The sequence below is a fragment of the Odontomachus brunneus genome, unplaced genomic scaffold (assembly GCF_010583005.1).
Source record: "Odontomachus brunneus isolate Ranch 3 - 2012 unplaced genomic scaffold, Obru_v1 Obru_scaffold_110, whole genome shotgun sequence".
NCBI lineage: Eukaryota > Metazoa > Arthropoda > Insecta > Hymenoptera > Formicidae > Odontomachus > Odontomachus brunneus.
Window position 1 is genome coordinate 999,015 of NW_022639560.1, and position 19,882 is coordinate 1,018,896.

The following is a 19,882-nucleotide window of genomic DNA, read 5'->3' on the forward strand; positions in this document are numbered from 1 at the left end:
AGACTCGACTGACGAAGGACAAATACGAAGTCACGTCTACGCGGTGTAAATGAAGACGTTGCGTAGAAGGCTGACAGACGACGAGAGAAGGAAAGGAAGGAAGAGAGAGAGAGAAGGGGGAGGAGGGCGAGAGAGTATGTGTGAGTGAGTGAGTGAGTGAGTGAGAGGAAGGAAGGAAGGGAGATAGTAGAGCGGGTACGCATTTCCCATTGTGAAAACCTCGGGGATCCCTGACCTCCGGTGGCTGGCTGCTCGCTTTAATTACGTTTGTCATTTCATAGCCGGTGTCTCATTATAAAGAAAGTTCGAGGCATAACTCAGCACTCGTTGCGAACCTAGGTGGCCTCTTTCTGGTAACGGCACTAACCAGCCCAGACGACCAGCCACCAGGTAAGCAAGCAAGCAAGCAAGCCACCAACCAACCAACCAACCAACCAACCAAGCAAGCAACCAACCAACCGACCGACCGACCAACCAACCAACCAACCAGTCATGAGTCCCCTTTTACCTTACGTATAGCCCTCCGCGTGCCTCTCTTCGCATCGCCGCTCTAGATCTTCGGATAAGAACGAACACCATTTTAGCGGTTCCTTACACACCAGACATCCGCTCCCTTCCTATATATACGGCGGCGAAGGCCTCGGGAGAGCCTCGCTGCATTTTTTCCGCGCGAATGTGTCAAGCGACCGTAGGAGGGAAAGACGCGCGGAGGAAGGGGATGATGGACGAGAGGGAGAGAGAGAGAGAAAGAGACGCGCGGAAAGTAGGAGAGTTCGCGAGAAACGGGAGGGAAGCCGAAAGAGAAGGGAATTAAAAAAGGATAGGGACACGTCTCTCGGCCGAAACCTTCTAATCCCACGTACAAGCACACACATACACGCGTGACGCACACATAGGTGCCCGCGATTCGTCGCGTGAGACCGGAGGAAGCAGAAAACGGGATAGCGTACCGTTTCGCGCGCGATAAGGGTTTCGCGTTCTCCGTTCTCGCAATAAGAGCCGGCGTTACGCCGGCGCGTACGTCGTTCCGCTGGACCAACGACCGTGCTACCGTTTAATCTCGTCTTATCTTCGACGACTGTATCTCGCCCCGGCCGATGGAAATTTCGTCGCGAGATTTCGCCACGCGAGATTCAGGTGTCGCGCGTTTTATCAGGTGTTATGTTAATTCACATCTATTGACGCATTGACAGCTGCTGGGATAGAATTACGCTCGCTGAAAATCGCTGCTGTTCAGTCGGTAGGGCAGAATTACACCTTCGCAAAACCTGTAATTAAGATTTCGTATCGTATTCACCAAATTTCTCGTAGTGCAGTCTCACTAAAAGTGTTAGGCCCATATTCTGAATTCTCTTTTACCTATAAAAGTGCTTCTAAAAGAGGCTTAGCAGCCACTTGATTGGCTGAGAAGCTTTATTCAAGGCACTTTTATCGAGAAAAAAAGATTCAGAATATGGGTTTTAGTGTTTTCACTCGACAGTGAAGACATTGCTGCTCGAAATCGCAAATGATGAATGTTTCACTCGAGCTTAAAGTGGATTCTGACTTTACATGATATATAAAATAACATATTCTTCTTGATATATTCATCTTCATAAAATGAGCCTCATGAGTGTAAATATATTGATCCCAGAAGAAAAAAGTTCGAATAATATTTAGTAAACTTCCGACTAAAGTTCATTTCATTAGAAAAGGAATACTCTTTTGGTAAGAAAGAAAAGAATGTTCCACCTAGAATATGGAATTATTGAAAAAAAAATACTTGAAAATTTATTTATGGGATATATAAAGTTTATTTGTGTATATATATCTAAGTGTTATTTTTAAACGCTCAGGCGCGTAATTTGCACTTCTTTTACATATTTCTTACTGTTTTAGGTTACGTCATTTAACATTCAATATGTTTAAACGTGCACTGAGGAAAAATACTTGAAAATCTATTTGTGGGATATAAAGTTTATTTCTGTAAGATAAACTTTATATCTCACAAATTTTCAAGTATTTTTTTGTCAGTGTGTTAAATAATGCGACTCAAAACGGTAAGAAACGTGCAAAGAGAGATTCAGCCGAAATAATACGTTTGGATTTGCGGTGCATTTGTCATTTGCACGACGAAACGTTCGTTTAAGCATCGTCCTGAGATTGGGCGCGTGCGGAAACCGCAATGGTTGTGCAATCGTTGAGTGATTATTGCCCCTGATTGCGCGAGGTACACTTTTAGATGCACGATGAATCCAAAAGAATATCCCAGTGACAGTGAGCGCTCACTCAACCGTTGTGCTGGCTGAACGAAGCCACTGATCGTTGCGCGAAGTCGAACGCTCCGATTTTCTTCGTTCGAAACGCTCAAGGCGGATGTCGCCTCTCTCGCGGGCTCTCCGTCAGTTATCCAGTAACGTTACTTCGCCCCCGAGACGCCTAATCGTGCGTGTGCTTCGTATTCAGGTTAATTTCGTATTTAATTGCAGATTTATCTGCTTACGAGACCCATTCGCCGTACTGTTAGCGCGATAATCAATCTCACCGCTTCGCGGAGCGGTGAGAAGCTCCACTTTTATGAGCTGCATCATTTCATAAAATTACGCGCGCGCTGCTACAACGTGAAATCATATTTTATAATTATGGTAGCATAGGGAATGAAGTTGCAAAGCGCGCGTCAATGCGGTGAAACCGACGATCGCAATTGTAACGCGCGATAATTATAATTACGATCGTTCAACGCCGCGCTCGCTACGAGCGTGACTGTTAATCGTCACGATAATCAACGCGCATTCAGATAATGAAGCACCTCCCGTTTCTCGAAGGCTCCTCGGAACGAATACCGTCTGAGAGTAAAGCTCGTTGACTTTCTGATCGCGAGCTTAAACAACAGCGACGACAGCTTTCCCGCCGATTGCGAGTTTCCCGGGCGGCTCGGCTCTCGCGTGCAAGTAACTCGATTGCGATTTACGTATACGAATCCTGCGGCTTGGCTGCCATTCGATCGCACATAAAATCTAGCTTTGCATGCTGATAAGGGGCACCCGCGCACCTGTGTGCGTCATCGGGCCGTTGTGTATGTGTGTGCGCGCACGCATAAAGGCCCCGCCGCGCTATATTACACCTCTCTCCCCTCGCTTCCGACCCCTCTCCGCCCCCTCCCCCTTTTCTCCTCCTCCTCCTCCTTCTCCTTCTCCTCCTCCAACCCTCTCACGCTCTTTTTTTCTTTCTCTCTCTTTCTGCCTCTCTCTCTCTTTCTCTCTCCCTCTCTCTTACCTCTAAGCGTGTACGCGCGCACGCAGATCCCGCGTGTCGATGTGGGTACGGTTATTAGCCCAGAAAGCAAGGCCCCTGCTTCCGGTGTAGGCACTTCAGTTCGAGAGTTTCTTAACCCCTTCTTACACGACTCTTGCTCGGCCTGGCCTGGCCTAAGACTCTGCCCCGGCTTGTGGCCTGTTGTCGGTTGCGGGTGGTAGGTACCGTAGAGGTACGACTCACGGCAGCTAGCTTATACAGGGTGTACCGCAGCGCAGTCGACCAAACTCACTCTCGTGATTTCCTCGGGTCGATTCCCTCGCCGCGGAGACAGCTCTCAAAGACACGATCGATTTTCAGTCACAGACGATCGAGAACGAGCGCTGTCCGCTTCTTCCTCATCGCGATTCAAAACTCGCATCTCGAATGTTACTTGAGATCAAGGCTCTTAAAGACCACTGAGAAATTCAGAGAAATTTAACGTTGAGAATTAAGGGATTTAAGGAAATCAGGGAAAATTGAGTAGCGTTTGATCGAATTGTCTTCGAAATCGTCTCGATCCGCGAACAAAGTTCGCCGAACTCGCGACGGTACACCCTGTATGCATGCGCCGACGTGTACCCCGGGGTAGATTGCCTATGGCGAACCCGTCATTTTTCCGAGGCTGCGAGGTGGACCCGAGACCTGTCTCACCAGGAGTGCTCGTAGATTTCGAGGGACACCGAACGACCCGCACGATTCCGTGCACGCGATCTCGATTATCGTACGGTAGCGAGCCGAGCGTCGCATTAATTCGTAGAGCAACGTTCGAGAAAAGAGACAGACAGAAAGGAGAATGCCCGAATCCTTATGGGGCGTATACGGTCGAAACCTGATGCATCTTGTGGGTATACTAATGCCCAATAAAAGTCTCTATTGCACTATTCGTGTCTACAATAAGAACTTAAGCTATAAGATGTAAGTTTTAAGTCTCAAGCCGTAAAAAATTGATCCAACCAATTTTTCTAAGACCAATCAAATATGAGGAAAATAATCGATCCCGAGTCGAAATTTGATTCTTTCAGCTTTACTATCCTATTCAATACCTATTTTAATATTCTGAATAATACAATCTATTTTAACGTTAAAGAAAGTGAAAAGGGAAATTTCGGGCATCATCAGAATCAAAGTAGGAGTAAATATTAGAATTAAATTTACTTTGCTAACTTAGCTCCTACTCTGTTATTCAAGGTTTCAAGAATTCAAAGTTTAACATAAGGCCACATAAGAACAAATATTTCGCAGTTTTATAATCTTCACAGCTGAAGGTAGCGCGGTGAAAAAAAAATGTTTAAATCGCTTTATATCTTAAGAAGGCAATGTTTTTCAGTAATAATGTCATTACAACTTTTGATGTATTCGATGAGTATTCTCAGTCGCGCTAGATTTCGTCTGTACACGCCCCAGGACCGTATTCGAACATTCGCCTTTACATCACGACATCCAGGAAGCGAGGTTTCATGATGTCAAGGCGAGAACACTCTGCGACAATTAACGTCGTCGTCGGGAAGAACCGCGTCCGGCTTATCAAGCGACGCGGATGAATTCGGGCTGGAATCGCGAGCGCGCGACGATCAAGCAGTCCGACATAAGCCGAGAGAGACGAGAGTGATTTCCAGACAGAACAGATTTCGCGGCACCTCCTTGCGCGAGGACGCGCTTTGTGGAGGCGCGAGGAGGTGTTCGTGGTGTTTCGAAAGTGATGACCCCGCGAGCGGTAAAGGTGCGTGCAGCTGCTTCCTCCTCGGAAAGGCATTTTATACGTATGGAACAACACTAATGCGATGGAGATTAGCTTACCGGGGTTCCCATGAACTATTTTTGAGCTTAATCGTTGCGCTGATCTGCTGTTATACGCCGTACCTACCTCTACGAGGCTATACGTTGTAACAGATAATTACTCCGAGGCGGGGGAGAGATAGACGTTCCTGGATCGCTAATGAGCCTCTGGAATATTATCGACGCGTACGGTAGCGCTCATCCCGGCCAATGAGTTTTCCGTTCTTTCACCGCTACGTAGTCCCCGTATCTCCTTCGTCTTCCCAGAATTCGATGTTTTAAAAGCGAACATCTTATCCTGGGTTTTTCGTTTCGGTTTGTTCGTTCATCAAGTTGATTTTCTCGGCAGGAAAATCATATAATTCTTTTAATCAACTCGATGGATTTTCCATTCCTTTTTTCGCTACGTCGTTTTCAGATCTCCTTTTCTCATTTTCCTAGAATTCGGTGTTCTAAAAGTGAACATTTTATTCTTGATTTTTTGTTTATTCGTTCATCAAGTGATTTTCCTCGCAGGAAAATCACGCCATTTTCTTAGTCGATTTTTTCCGTTTTCTCACAGCTACATCGTCCACCGATCTCGTCTTTCGTTTTCCCAGAGATCAATATTTTTAAAACGAACATTTTATTCTGAGACTTTTTCGTTTATTGTTCATCAAGCGTAACACAGACTTGCGATACTTTTTCCCTCTAGAAAATCACGCCATTTTCTTAGTCAGCTCATTCTGGCTGATGGATTTTCCGTTCTTTCACAGCTAGGTCGTCCTCCAATCTCCTTCGTTTTCCTAGGATTCCACGTTTCAAAAAAGCGAATAATTTATTATAAATTTTTTTTCGTTCGTCATGCATGACACTCGCATGAAATTCGCGATATTGTCTTATTCGATTTATTCTAGCCAATGAATTTTTCACTCTTTTACTGTTACAACGTTCTCCCTCCCTCCCTCCTTCGTTTTCCCAAAAGCAAACATTTCATCTTGGATCTTTTCCGTTTGTTCATTCGTTAAGTACGACTCGCAAGAACCTGGAAAAGCACACTATTTTCTCAGTAATTTTCTTCTCTCGTGTTGAGAATTATACGCGGGGAGGTACATCCTACACGGTTAGAAGGATTCTCGTATCGTCGAAAGCTCGTCGTTCCCCTTTCCGTGCACGCTCCCATCGAACCGTTCGTCATACCGCGGACGCGTATCGCGAACCGTCTGGGTCACAGGTGAGAGATTAAAGAGTCGCTCCCGACTTCACTCTCCAGTTGAGAGCTCACGCGGAGAAATGGGATCGTAACGTGCACGCGACTGCAGCAGTCGTCGTCGTCGTCGATCGAAGCACGTTGATATCAAAACACGCCCGATCGCCGACTGGTGTGTCGGATCGAACGGCTTATTATGCACTTTCACACACACCAGATGAAATATTGTACGTGTCATTTTCGCGTCGACGAATAATTATCTCTACACTGAGAGAAAAATGTTTGTTACTTGTAACTATGATCACACACAGAGAAATAATTGCTGAGGTAAATGTCCCAATGCCCGGACATGTACCTAATTCCGGGCACTCTTATTATTTTGAATATTTCTCTAAATATTTCATCTTTCAACGTACACTAAATATAAATATTAAATGTATGTATACCAATATGTATGTATTGTATGTTAAAAGTTGAAATATTCATATTCAAATATACAAATAATAATAATGTTCGGAGATTGGATAATAACATGTCCGGACATTGGTACATTTACCTTATAAATCGTGGTCGAGAAAATCTTTTTTTTTTTTCTATTAAAGTCTATTATAATGTTAGTGATAATAACCATATGTGCATGTTATATATGCTATTTTACTATAAAAAAAAATGATGGGAGCCAAAAATAACGACAATTTCAGTTGGATCAACCATTTTTCTCTCTCAGTGTATTGATACTCAAAAGAGAGCAAACATCGACTTCTCGTGATCTTCTTATGTACCAGTTTTTCTCTCTTTTTTCCTCCTCTTCTTTGCTTCCGCACGATTCGGATGGCGGATTCGCTAAAATCGTACGGCAAAAACTGTTGCAACGTCGGAAGCGGTAATGCCCGGCGAGCGTACGGTTCTCAAAGGGTTAATTGGGCATAGTAACTCCTCAGGTGACCAAGCTCCATGGGAGTGTGACGGAGAAAACCCGGTTTCGTGCGCGGAATTCAGCACGGTACCCACGTATCTATTTATAACGTCTTATAGACGAACGTCTTCATTCACCTTGTGACAGCGAAGTATGGAGTGACCTTGCGCATCGACGTTCGTTACACCTTGCTGACAGCGAAGTATCATCGTACGTGCATCCGCGCCTCTGCACACGCGAATACATTACCATAAACTAACATTATTCGCCGCCCGTATAAAGGTGGAAAAAGAAAGAACGAAAGAAGGCGAGAAAACGACCTGTTTGATTCCTATTATTTGAGCGCCTCTGAAATTGCAAAATAATTATTCAGGGACTTCCTAATTTTCTTTCTGCGTATGGGAGATTTCGCGGAGACGATTTTTTAGATCGATAATATTTTGTCGCAGTTTCGGAAAATAGATTTGTCTGTCGTTTGAAGTGTCTTGTGTAACTAATACGTCACCTGAGTGAAATTTTGATCTCGTTTCCGGCCTCAACATTCAATTTAACGTCTATTTTGATAATTTGAAATCTACGTCAATCTTTTTTTATTTAATTTATCCGAATCGAAATTTTAGCCCTACTTTCGATCTGATCTTTCCAATATATATTTTGAAGGATCAATGTATGCTTGATACACGTACAAACTGAAATCCTATATGTATGTATGTATATACATATATAAACATAGAGAAAAATATATATTGTGCTTGTGGCCGGGCGGCCGTATAGGCGGGCGCTCACAGCCGATGGCGTTGTACTCGGAACTCGAACCTTCATTATACGCCGTCTCCAATCACGTGTGACAAATTATTCTCGCGTCACTTCCTCTAGTGCACCGACGAGATTTCCACGGGGTACGACCTGGAAGACCGTCTGACAGCCATGCCCAATTCTTCACGGCGCATACGTGTCGACGTCTGAAAGAGTGTAATGGAATAATAATTACCGATTCTCGATTTTGCAATTCGCAAAACTCAGCTATCTTAAAAGCGCGAAATCTTGCCCCGTGATTCGAACCTGGAATCTACTGATCTAAACTCTGACTCCAAGCGAATCTAAACTAGACTCCACCGAAACGGTGGGGTATCGTGCTTAAAATATAGTTTTAAAATTTCAAAGATACCAAAATCGCGGGGATAAGTCAGCTCGCGAAATTATCGTCGAGAAGAGACGTGCGCCAAGTTTCTCACGGAGTCAAAGATCGTCGGGACATTCGACGTTTCTGAGACGTATGTCGCAATGAGTTCAAGGAACATCCTCTGAGGACGACGTGGGTGCCCCACGTCGAATCTCGCACTCCTGTCGCGCCGCGCTCCTCTTGCACGGTTAAACGTCGAGTGGACAGGAGCGTCACGTAACCGTGATATAGTTTGTTTCGCGGACGCTGCGACACCCGGGCCGTCATGGCTCGAAATAGGATACATAACAGAGACAAACAAAAACAAGAAAAAGAAGGAAAAGAAGCAGAGCATCATCCTTGCGTGTCGAAGCCGTAGCAGAGCCGCGGCTGAGGTCGAGGAGCAGTGCGCGCGCGATGGAGGCACGATGGCAGGCACACACGAGGCGGCGGCGGCGGCGGCGGTGTATAAGTCAGCACTCAGGATATTTCGTCATTTCCTGCTTCTCACGCGATACAATCTAAATTAACTATGTTCGCTTGGCTAGGCCTCCTCCCTCGCGCCGAGAGGCTCGCATCTCTCAAGAAAATTTCTTATTTCCTAGCGAGGAGGGCCGTCACCGCCGCCTTCTTCGTCGCCGTCGCCGCCGCCGCCGCCGCCGCCGCCGCCACCGCGTCGCCGTCGTCGTCGCCGTGGAGGAACGAGGGGACGTGGGGCGGCGTCGAGAGGACGAAGACGAGGCCGAAGACCCACCGCACCGCGCCGGGGCTTTCACAACGTTCCCGTTTTGCGCCGTAAAGTGTGTAAGTTGCCGCGCGCTCTCCTGACGACTCGCTCGGAAAATCAGCCTTTAATGTCCTCGTGACCGGAAGGGAGAGAGAGAGAGATAGACAAACAGACAGAGAGATACGCGCCGTCCTGTTGCATCGGGAAAACGGAGATTCGCGGAGAAAGATCGTGAGCCGCGTTTTCCTGAGACGCTTCAGGATACGTCGGCCATTAGAATTGAAAAATCGTAGGCGATGTTAGCGATAAAGCCCCTAACAGACTAGGTGTTAGAGATTACGAGTTGAAGATTAGAAGTTGAATAATCGCGACAGAGCAAACCAAGATCGGAATCAGTCGATTCGTTAAATTTTAGCTTCTGATCAACATCCTCTCCTCTCAATCTCCAATGTCTTTAGATGAAGAGCTCAAGGAAATAGGAGGAACTTATATATCTGAGAAACGAGTTAGAAAGATAATATGATACGTGGAAATGATTTCTATGAAGGTGCCATGAGAGCATCTCGATACGGTGAGTGTTGACGTCCTCGTGCGCACGAGAACGTACTAAAACGCACCGTCGCGAAGAGAGAAAGATACGCGCCGAAAGAAAGGTCGAAACATCGCGGGTTCTTGCCAGCTCGAGTGTGACTTTTGTGAATTCCAGGGTATTCTAATTCGTGCCTATCCTCGGGGAGAGGCCGTTTTACGGCTCGAACGTAGCAGCCGCGGAGGAAGTAGGGCGTAAAGTGCCTTGAACTTTGAACCGTACGTTTTTTAAACGCCGCGAACGGGGAACTGGCGGGAAACTGGCGCGGTTCTTTGTCGCACCTTGTAATTCAGTATTCCGAGTGTTAACTGCATATCAATCTCGACAGATCAAAAATTGCACCAGCGCCCGTAATCGTTTCATCTCCACGCGGAAAAAACCACTCTGTTAGTGTCACTGAATTTCCTGTTTTTTGAGGACCAGATGAGAAACTTGATTGTAGGAATAGAAAGATTTTTTTTCCATATGAATAATAATTTTTTTCATATAAAATATTTACTTTAATTGACAGCATCTGACAGGTTAATTTACACTCGAAATTGTTGAAGTTTATGCAGAAATGAAAATTAATTTATTAAATCTCACAAATAAATTTCCATGTTTTTTCTCAATGTATGCAATCCGGAATAATCGATATATTTTCTGCATTTTGAAAAATTGAAACAAAATTCTCCTCCAAGTCTTGTTAATCTCGGAAATTCGATGATCAAGTCGATCTCTTCGTCGAATATCTCAGTTATCTATCAACAGTTCGGAATTAGGGATATACTTCATGTATTTCCAGAAATTGAAATTCTGAATCCTTTTTCTTCTCCAGTCTTATTAATCTCAAGAATTCGGTGGCCAAGACGGCCTCTTCGTCGAATATCTCCTAACAAGGATCCGGGATAACAGCGCGAACGGGTGTCTCTCATACGAGTCCGCGCAGCTTGAATTTCGCGTATGTCTGACCAGTGCTGGACCGTATCACTTGCCGAGCGACATTTCCTTGATATTTCCGCGTCCTGCATCGACTCTCCCACGTTCATCGCGAATGAATTTCGTACGCGTATAAGCACGCGCGCATCCCGACGTTAAGCGAGATCAGAATTAACGACACGCGATGATCGAGCGAGCTATCGCAATTTTGTAATTACGATCGAGCAATTAAATTGCGTGTTTCCATGGAATCCGGGATACGGGCGCAGGCGAACTTCAAAGAACTCGCGCGAGCGAAAGAAGTGAGATGATATCGGCCGCGAGCGTAAAGTGCGGAAATGTTATGCGGCGTGCGGAGAACACACGGTGGGAAGGTGTAACTGACCATGGTGCGAGTACACGCGTTCGTAGAAAAACGGGGGATACTGTGTTTTGCATAGAGGAGCGACGCTGCTCCTTTTTCCGTTCGAACGCGCCGGCGGCGCGATTTCTCTCTGCTCCGCCGTTGTTTTTTGACGCACAACTAATTAAACACGACGTTACCCGCGGGTTGCGTGCACCGGCGTTAATGAAAAGGCCTCGAATTAAAAAAGAGTTGATCGCGCGAGCAGCTGATCGAACACGCGATATTTTCGTGTAAAATTAGCATCATCAGCAGAGGAAGCACACGGAGAGAATTTTACAGTAAAGGTTACTATAGAATTTTGCGATCGAGGGATATATCGACATTCTGCAATAATTTACTGTCTTTTCACCTCACATGTAGTAGTTATATTTTAGAAATCGAAATATGTGTGCTATTAAAACATTGTATTTCTAGCGTAATATTCCTTAGCAAGATAGATCTTACTAACAGTCCTGGACCATTTCTCTTCTTGTGCGGAGAACAAAGTTTTGTCGAATTGACTAATTTCTCTAAAATGTGAACAAACCAGAAAATTCCGGTTGATGTTACCAGAAATTTTGCTAACTTGAATAGAATTCTGGTAACTTCAACGAAATTTTCTGGTCCGTTCATATTTGACTAGAAATTTGCTAACGAAACTTGGTGATGAGAAATATTTATTATTATTTATATTTATTACTTTAGCTACTGTCAAGAAGAGGACTTGGTTTACAAAAATTGTCTTAATCACACTTATCTGCCCACACCTAATAGTAAACTTTTTTCTATCTATATTCTCATCCTAGTATCATAATAGTTACAGTCTATACATTTCGTTATTTAAGTTTCCACTCTTTTACTCGTTACTATCATCATGCTCATTACATTAATCAATCTACTTTATCTTATTCCAACTTACCTATTTACTATTACATTTTGTATTGTTACTACCCGACCCTTTAGCATCTTCATCATAATCTATCCTTTAATATCCTACAACAATTCAACGAAACTTTTTTATGGATTACTAAAAACATAGCAAAGTTGAAAAAAATTTATATAAACATTTATATATAAAAAAACCATAATATTCTATCTATATTCAAACACCAAGTACGTCTTTCTGATTCCCAAGTCAAACGACCTTATACGGGACGCTCGTGTAGGACAAACGAAACTTGGAAGAAAAAGGGCGTACCAGCGAAATGCGTGAGGAGTACGGCCCCGGAACTCTCTCGCGTCAACACCAATCGATCACCCATTCGTCGTCTAACATTACCGACATCGCGAGATCGCGACGAGGTCCCCCAAATGGGGCCGGCCACTGCGCTTCGTCGCGTAATACATAAGGAGCGCGTGCACACGCACGCACGCACGCACGCAGGCAGGCGTGCGCGGCGCAATCGGCCGTGCCGGTGGCGTTTCTAACAAATTAACGGCCGATATCTCGTCGTTGCCCTGCTCCTTCTGCCTTCTGGCTCCACCTCCCGGCTCCGCGGGCCGTGCTGCGGGAGAGAGAGGTGCGCGGCCGCGCGAGATCCAGCCGGCGATGCGGGCGAGCGTGCGAGCGAGCGAGCGCGCCAGAGAGAGATCATTTTTGCCACGTATTTGCAAACTGAATAATAAATACGCGGATATACGCGAAGAGTACCGCGTTCCGCCTTCACGCAGCTCGCGCTTGGCGCGGATTGGTCGCACCAGCCGCGAGGGGACGGCGATATTCATTCGCCGTCTCTCCTCCGCTCCGTGGACCTACTTTGTACACGCACACACGCGCGCACGCCCTGATGCACGTGCACGCCGTGTTCCTCGTGGGGAGGGGACACCGAGTGCACGCCGCGGTCCTCTCGCCGTGTCCTTCTCCGACGTCTCTTTCTCTCCGTCTATCTATCTCCGCTCCGGTCATAAGAGAGAAGCGCGTTCGGCTCGAACGAGTCCGTCTCTCCTTTGGTCCGCTCTTGCGTCTCTCCTCTTGCTCTCTCTCTCTCTCTCTCTCTCTCTCTCTCTCTTTCTTTCTCTCTCACTCACTCACTTTGCAGTATCTCTTTCTCTCACTCGCTCCCTCACTCGATCTCCCAGTAGCTCCTCGGACTCGTTCTTTCTTTTATCGCCCCGCTGTTGTATTTATGTAGTATACATTTAAGTTTAATATTTCTGCTCTCGATTGTGCGCTATTCTCACCGTGTGTCACTTGCTGTTCAGAGGACATACAGAAAATATTTCTTCCTTACTCTTTTTCTCTCTTTATTTTTCTATCGTCTGCTCAATCCCGCTCCCCTATCTCTTTTTAATGCGCGCTATATCGTTTCATCTTCGTATTTTGATCCAATCGTGCTCTTTGCGTTCCATTCGTCGCGTGCCACTCGTACTCTCTTGAGAATTGTTCTTAGAATACAATAAATGTCGTCGTCTTACCTCTTCGTCCTGTTCCTCCCACCGCGAGTACGCGCTGGCATAAACACACAACGCGAATGCATTCGCTCGGCGGCGGACTCTTCACCGCACTATCGATTGTATAGGTTCTGCCCTCGCTGTTGGCGCGTACACGCACCACCGGCTTTCCCAAAGTCGCGTTCGACGTCTCGCAGACGTCAACGAGAAAGACACGCGCGAGCTTCGATGAGCGAGCGTGGGCGACGTTGCGCAGGACGGATTCGAAGATCCAAGTCGATAGTCGAGAATATCGACGATAATACCTCGCAGTAATGGGCCCGCAGAGGCGGATGCATAGACTGTTACGTGCCACAGCCTTAGATATTCGAAATCCTTTATTTGAGAGCTCCTTTTTGCGCCTTTCTTCCCAACAGTTCGGTTTCAGGTCATAAACACATATTTGGGCAAATTATAAATCTTTGTCCGACTGTGATAACCTTAAGGTTTTCGCTCATTTTTTGCATCTTTAAAAAAAGAAGAAAGATCATTCTTTTTTTTGTTAGAACATAGATCAGTCTCTAAGCCTCAAAGTTTAGTTACCAATGCTTGTACGAGCAACAGCCTGTGTACACAAAGAGAATATAGCTTTTTTATATAGCTTCTTTTCATATAAATTATTTCCCATTTTGCCATGTTTCCTAGTAGTGCAAAAATAGATTGTCAATAGAATTTATCATAAGGAACATAACAAATTTTGTAACAGCAGATTTCAGTTCTTAAAATACAAATAATACATGTAAAACGAATGTTAATAAATCAAGGCAAAATATCGATATGTTCCTTAGTTACATAATTCTATAACAATTTTTACTATAAAAAATTAGTATAAGTAAATATTATATTATATATTAGTATAAACAAATATGTTACTATATAGTACCTGAATAAATATTTCTTATTTTTTATATATTTTTTCTCTCAGTCTAGGGAAACATAGTAAAATCGAAAAGAATTTATATAAAAGAAAACAAAACTAATATTCTCCCCATGTAACATGTCCAACGCGTCCGAATTTCGATATAAAGCACATAATCAAGTTTCTCTATATCCCCCGGGGAAACGATAATGACATCTCGAGGTCGGGAGGATAGCAGCTTACGGAAAGTATCAAATTTAAGGCACACGTTACTGAAAAATAAAGAGGAAGAAGAATAATTTTTCTTAATCGAACAAAGACGAGCGAAGGAGAACAAAGTCCGCGGCATAGTAGAGAGGTGGTGACGCGTCGAGGGGGTTGAAACGAGAGGCGCAACGAGGAATATCAACGATAATACCCGAGCGTCGTTGCCCCGTCACGGCTATAGAGACTTCATTTCGTTTTAGGGATTGTTCAGCCGAACAGCATAAATATTTATGCACATACGCAAGCATTACGCGCTTGCTGGCGCATTAACGAGCACAATGCACTTATATCGTTTCATATACATACCTGCGCTCAGGTGAGTGACGGCCGGCCGGCCGGCCGAGCGTGATGTTTTTCTCAGTTTACTTTACGGTTCCTCGGATGTCGTATATTCTCTGCCGTTTACTGCTGTTTACTGTTCCGCGCCTCTATTTTCAGGCGCCTCTGTCTCGCGCCAGGTAACGTGATAACATATACATACGCGTAACAATAACGACAATGCGCGCGCAGGGTAGAGACGGTGTGGTCACGGACAGTTACAGCTCGCCCGTATTGTGTACGCGCGGCGGATCAACGCGCGGAATTTCGCGGAAGTTCTTTTTCGTCGCGAGGTAGCGTGCGAGAGCGAGACGGCGTACGTCATCGAGATCGATATCGACCGCGTATTATCGAAAGGGCAGCCGGCGTGCCGCGAGTCGTGGCCGCCGCGGCTCTTGCTCACACCACGAGTCTCACCAACTCGGTATATCGCCTGGCGCGTATCCTCTCTGCTCCTTCGCGCGACTTGCTTTATAATCTTTTAAATATTCAGTTCGTACGCTCGGTTTTACATTCACTATAGCGTGTCGGTCGCTACGCTAGACGGATTCTCGCGCGCGGTGCACGTGTGCCGCGCACGCGGAAACGCAGATCGTGGCTCGCGCCGCGATTGATCTCTCTCTCCCTCTCTCTTTTTTTTTAGAAATCTTTAGAAATCTGATTTATTAAGGTAACCTTAATAAGTCAGGGGTGGAATAATTTTTGCATTTCTGTTCATTTCACTTTTTTTTCTTTCTTTTTTTTTGTACAATCTTTAGTGAATTTTGTCATTTTTATTATTTTTTGCGCTTCAGAGAAATTTTTCTAAAGCACATAATCTCTCCCTCTCTCTCTCTTTTTTTAAAGAAATCTAGGACCTGATTTATTAAGGTAGCCTTAATAAATCAGAGGTGGAATAATGTTTGCATTTCTGTTCATTTCACTTTTTCTTCTTTCTTTTTTTTTTTGTACAATTTTTAGTGAATTTTGTCATCTTTATTATTTTTTGCGCTTCGGAGAAATTTTTCTAAAATGCATCTCTCCCTCTCTCTCTCTGTCTTCCTCGTTTTCCCATGTTTTCGCATTGAGTCGAATTCGCCGACGTCATTTAACTTTGAACACCATTCGGGCGATACAGAGATAGAGATGATCCTTATTTTGAGATCTCTTTCATTAATAAAAGTGTCTGTAAATAAATAAATAAATAATGTAAATATTTTGGTGGACTCATAAGCACATCTAGAACGGAATTTATAGTCAGATATTATATTCAAAATCGTCCTAAGTTCATTTTCAGATTCTACATTGATAGAAAAAAATGATTGATCTAACTAAAATTATAAATATTTTATTCCTCAACCATATCTTTTTAGTTGCTCTAGCATGAAAATGGTAGTAATAATATACATATAAGATTGTTATCATTAACATTACAGTGGGATCTAAGAAAAAAATTTTTCTTAACCATAATTTGTAGTAAATATTTCTCTACGTCATTGTAATTACAAATAGCAAACATTTTTTTCTTAATGTGAAATAGAGCTATTTTATTGACTACGGAGCATCTGAAGATGGACTTAAGACAATCTTACACGGAAAGAAAGTTTGGCTGGATTAATTAAATTTCCAACGAAATATGTACGAACCAGAAAATTTCCCCTCCCCCCGTTCAAATTACCAGAATTTTGTACAAATTAATAAGATTTCTGGTTATTTCTCAACTGGAGTTTTCTGACTCATTCATATCTCACCAGAAAAATTTGGTTAATCCAACCAAACATTTCTCTTCCGTATAAATGTCAGGTATACGAATATCGGTCTCGAAGACATTTCTATTGAGATTCTGAATAAGACCCAGAGAATTTTCTACGCGTAAACACGTGGGCGTGCGAGTATGCGAAAACACGAATATTTTTTCTCTCGCACGGGGCCAAGCAAGGAGCGCGAGCGAGTTGCGCTTCGCGTGCGCACTTTTTTGCAGGACAAAGTTCGACGTAACGAAGCGTCCGACGTTAACGAAGCGTTAAAGCGAGGCAGGTGCATCGCGCGTTAATGCAAAGGACCAGAAGGAATACATAAGGCGCATAATCGCGAAAGATCGCAACAGTAATAACAATATGATAATGATAACAATAATGATGATAGGATAAACATGCGATTTTTTTGCGCGGCAACACAACGGAGCCGCACTCTCGCACGTAGTTTATATTTAGACTCCGCGCTTAGAGTGAATTTATAGTCATTGCTATCGGGATCCTTTATGCACCGTCCCTTGGCGATATTGCGGTGCGTGCCCACACTCCTCTTACACTCTAGGCCAATGGTTCTCAAACTTTTTTCGCTCGCGGCGTGGCATTGTCTGGCACGTAGGGAGAGTTGCCGAGAGTTGCGCCGTTGCATTAAAAACAGATTAGCCGGCGGATTATACCGCGAACTATCGCCTCCGCCTTGCCGACGCGTGCACCGCTCTCGACGAGGTGGACGCGTATTTTCGGGGACCGTGAGGATCGCACAGAGCGAAATGAAATCGCGGGCGATCGAGAGGCGAGGAAGAGGCGAGAGTCTCCCGCTGCGCGAGTGTCCGAATCTCCCCCGTGTGCGGCACTCCCTTTGAGAATCACTGGCCCAGGCAACGTTAGAGAGTACGTAGTGTGTGTCTATATAATCTCGGCCTTTTTTTCACGCGCGTGTGATGACACCCACGTGGTCTCTCGGCATCGCGCTCGCGCGATTCTCGCATCGAGCCACCGCCAATCTATATGGCCGCAACCTTTCTCCTCTCGTGTGCTAATCAATCTGTGCTTCCTACGCGTTTCGATTACGTAACGCGTAGCATTGTGAGCGCCGTCGTACGAAAATGTAAAAAGCAAAATCGAGAATCCGCGCCTCGCATTCCGCGCGTCACGGTTCGAGCGACGGCTCGCTCCCGCGTGCGAACGGCCGCGGCCGCGTGTCTCGCGCAATATCTCATATTCCAATGACATTTGCGGATACCTACGAGGCTCCGGGAGATCGACTGTCGAAACGCACAATAGACCGTGCGCGTTGAATTACACGCGCGAAATGATTAGCGTGCACGCTCCAGGCGGCCTGAATCCGCGGCCCTCTCTCGCGCGCGGCTGAATTTCATTTCCCTGGAACGTATAATTAACGACAAGAGCGCATTCGACAGCATTCGTGCTCGCTAAATACTTTCGACGTACGATTGTCGGCGCGTATTGGCCAATTATCGCCGCCGATATTCCCCACGTTGTCTCGGCCGCACGAGGTCCGTCCGTGCCGCCGGGGGCGGCACCGGCCGGCCGCCGCTGCCTCGTTTCGAACGCCGCCGCCGCCGCCCTCGGCTCCCTCAATTTTTATTCCCAACGGCGTTTTTCCCCAATTTTCGCCTCCCCCGCGGGACTTTGGCGCGATGGCGGTGGCGCGAGCGCGGAGATGCACGCCGCCTATGCACGGGCGGAACCGCGAGGCTGCGGTGCCTCGAGGGGGGCACTCGTTCGTTCGTTCGCTTGCTCGCTCACTCGCTCGCTCACTCGCGCGGGGCACCTTCTCCCGCCAGGTACACCCATGTACCCACACAGGCACACACACGAGGGACACACATGTGTACATACACACACACATACACACACACATATATCACTGCTCTACGATACACATATATACGTGCATACATATGTGTGTATACACACACATGTGTCTATTCCTACCTTTGTACTACTACGTAAACATAAAATACAAACGCACACATACACGAGCCCGCTTCCTCCTTGTACGCTCGACCGGCCGCAACACCGCCGCAACACCGCCGCCGCCACTGGCCCGCGATGCTCGTGGTGGTTCGCCGCGCCGCGCCGCGCCGGTCGGGCCCCGGCCCGAGTAGCAAGTCACCTCCGCTCACCTCGGCGTGGCGGAGCGCGCGCGCCTGACTTCAGTCCGCGCTCGACTCGAGTCGTGCAGCACGGAACGCGCAGGAGGTGCGCAAGCAAGCGGGCAAGCAGACAGGCCAGCGAGCAAACAAGCAAACAACAGGCAGACAGGCGGCTCTTGATCGCCGAGACGAGACGCGCGCACGCACAAGCCGCTGCAAATCCGCGGTGAAGCCGCGCGTACGCGTGTACACACATGAGGAAACGAGACATGTGACTGATCGCGCGATAGATCGTCGCGAAGGCGCGCTCGTGCGCGCGCGGTGCCGAAACGTCACGATCCGACGGTCGGGGCACAACGTGATCGTGGAGCGAGGATCAGCAGCGAGACGGAGACGAGAGATCGGCAGTGAGTGCTCCGGAGGATCGATCCTGCGATCGAACGGCGCAAGAACGGAACGCGCGACGCCGCGCCGCGCCGCGGTATTATGTCACACTCCCACGCGAGCGACGGCCGCCGCTGCCGTTTCTACCGCCGCCGCCACTCCTGCAGTTGTTGTTGCTGCTGCTGCTGCTGCTGCCTCCGCCGCCGCCGCCGCTGTTGCGAGATCCAACGTCCTCGTGGTTTGACATTTCCGCGGGCGCGCAGCGCCTGACGGATCGTGCGGCTCCGTCGGTGGATGTTGGCGCGTGCACGCGACAGAGAAAGATAAATAGACAGACAGACAGAGAGAGAGAGAGAGAGAGAGAGAGAGAGAGAGAGAGAGAGAGAGAGAGAGAGAGAGAGAGAAGAGAGAGGAGAGAGAGAGAGAGGAGAGAGGAGAAAAGAAGAGATAGAGGTAGAAGAAAATCGAGTGAACGCGAGACAGAATGGAGTGGATATTTGTTTGGCGTAGCTCCCAATCTTCCCTTCTCACTTTTTACAGCTTTACAAGCGAAGCACGCGATTTCCGCAGTATATACATGGACTTGAGCGGGAGGGGCAATTTGATTTTGCAAATATCGTTTTTATTACCTACTACGCGAATTTATCGGTTTCATTATATGTTACTTTATATGCAGCCGCGAATCGAACTAGCTCCGATACCTCGGGAGTAAACTGAGATCTTTCGGCTAAGGTGCTTTGCAAAATATTCCAAATAAAAAATGTTTTGCAGGAAGAATGGTGCGATATTATATATTTTGAACTATATATATATATATGTGTGTGTGTGTGTGTATA

The 19,882-nt window shown here is 46.2% G+C and overlaps 1 protein-coding gene and 1 long non-coding RNA gene across 5 annotated transcripts in view; one reads left to right on the forward strand and one right to left on the reverse strand.

Annotated features, from left to right (window-relative positions):
• The window catches only part of LOC116849274 (putative transcription factor SOX-15), a 79,255-nt gene that overhangs the window by 4,968 nt on the left and 54,405 nt on the right, over positions 1-19,882 (forward strand). The window lies entirely within an intron of this gene.
• LOC116849284 lies at positions 9,894-14,930 on the reverse strand. The gene is made up of 3 exons (XR_004379108.1): positions 14,801-14,930; positions 13,912-14,499; positions 9,894-13,835 (listed from the first exon to the last, which is right to left on the reverse strand). It is a non-coding gene; the product is annotated as an uncharacterized LOC116849284 (long non-coding RNA).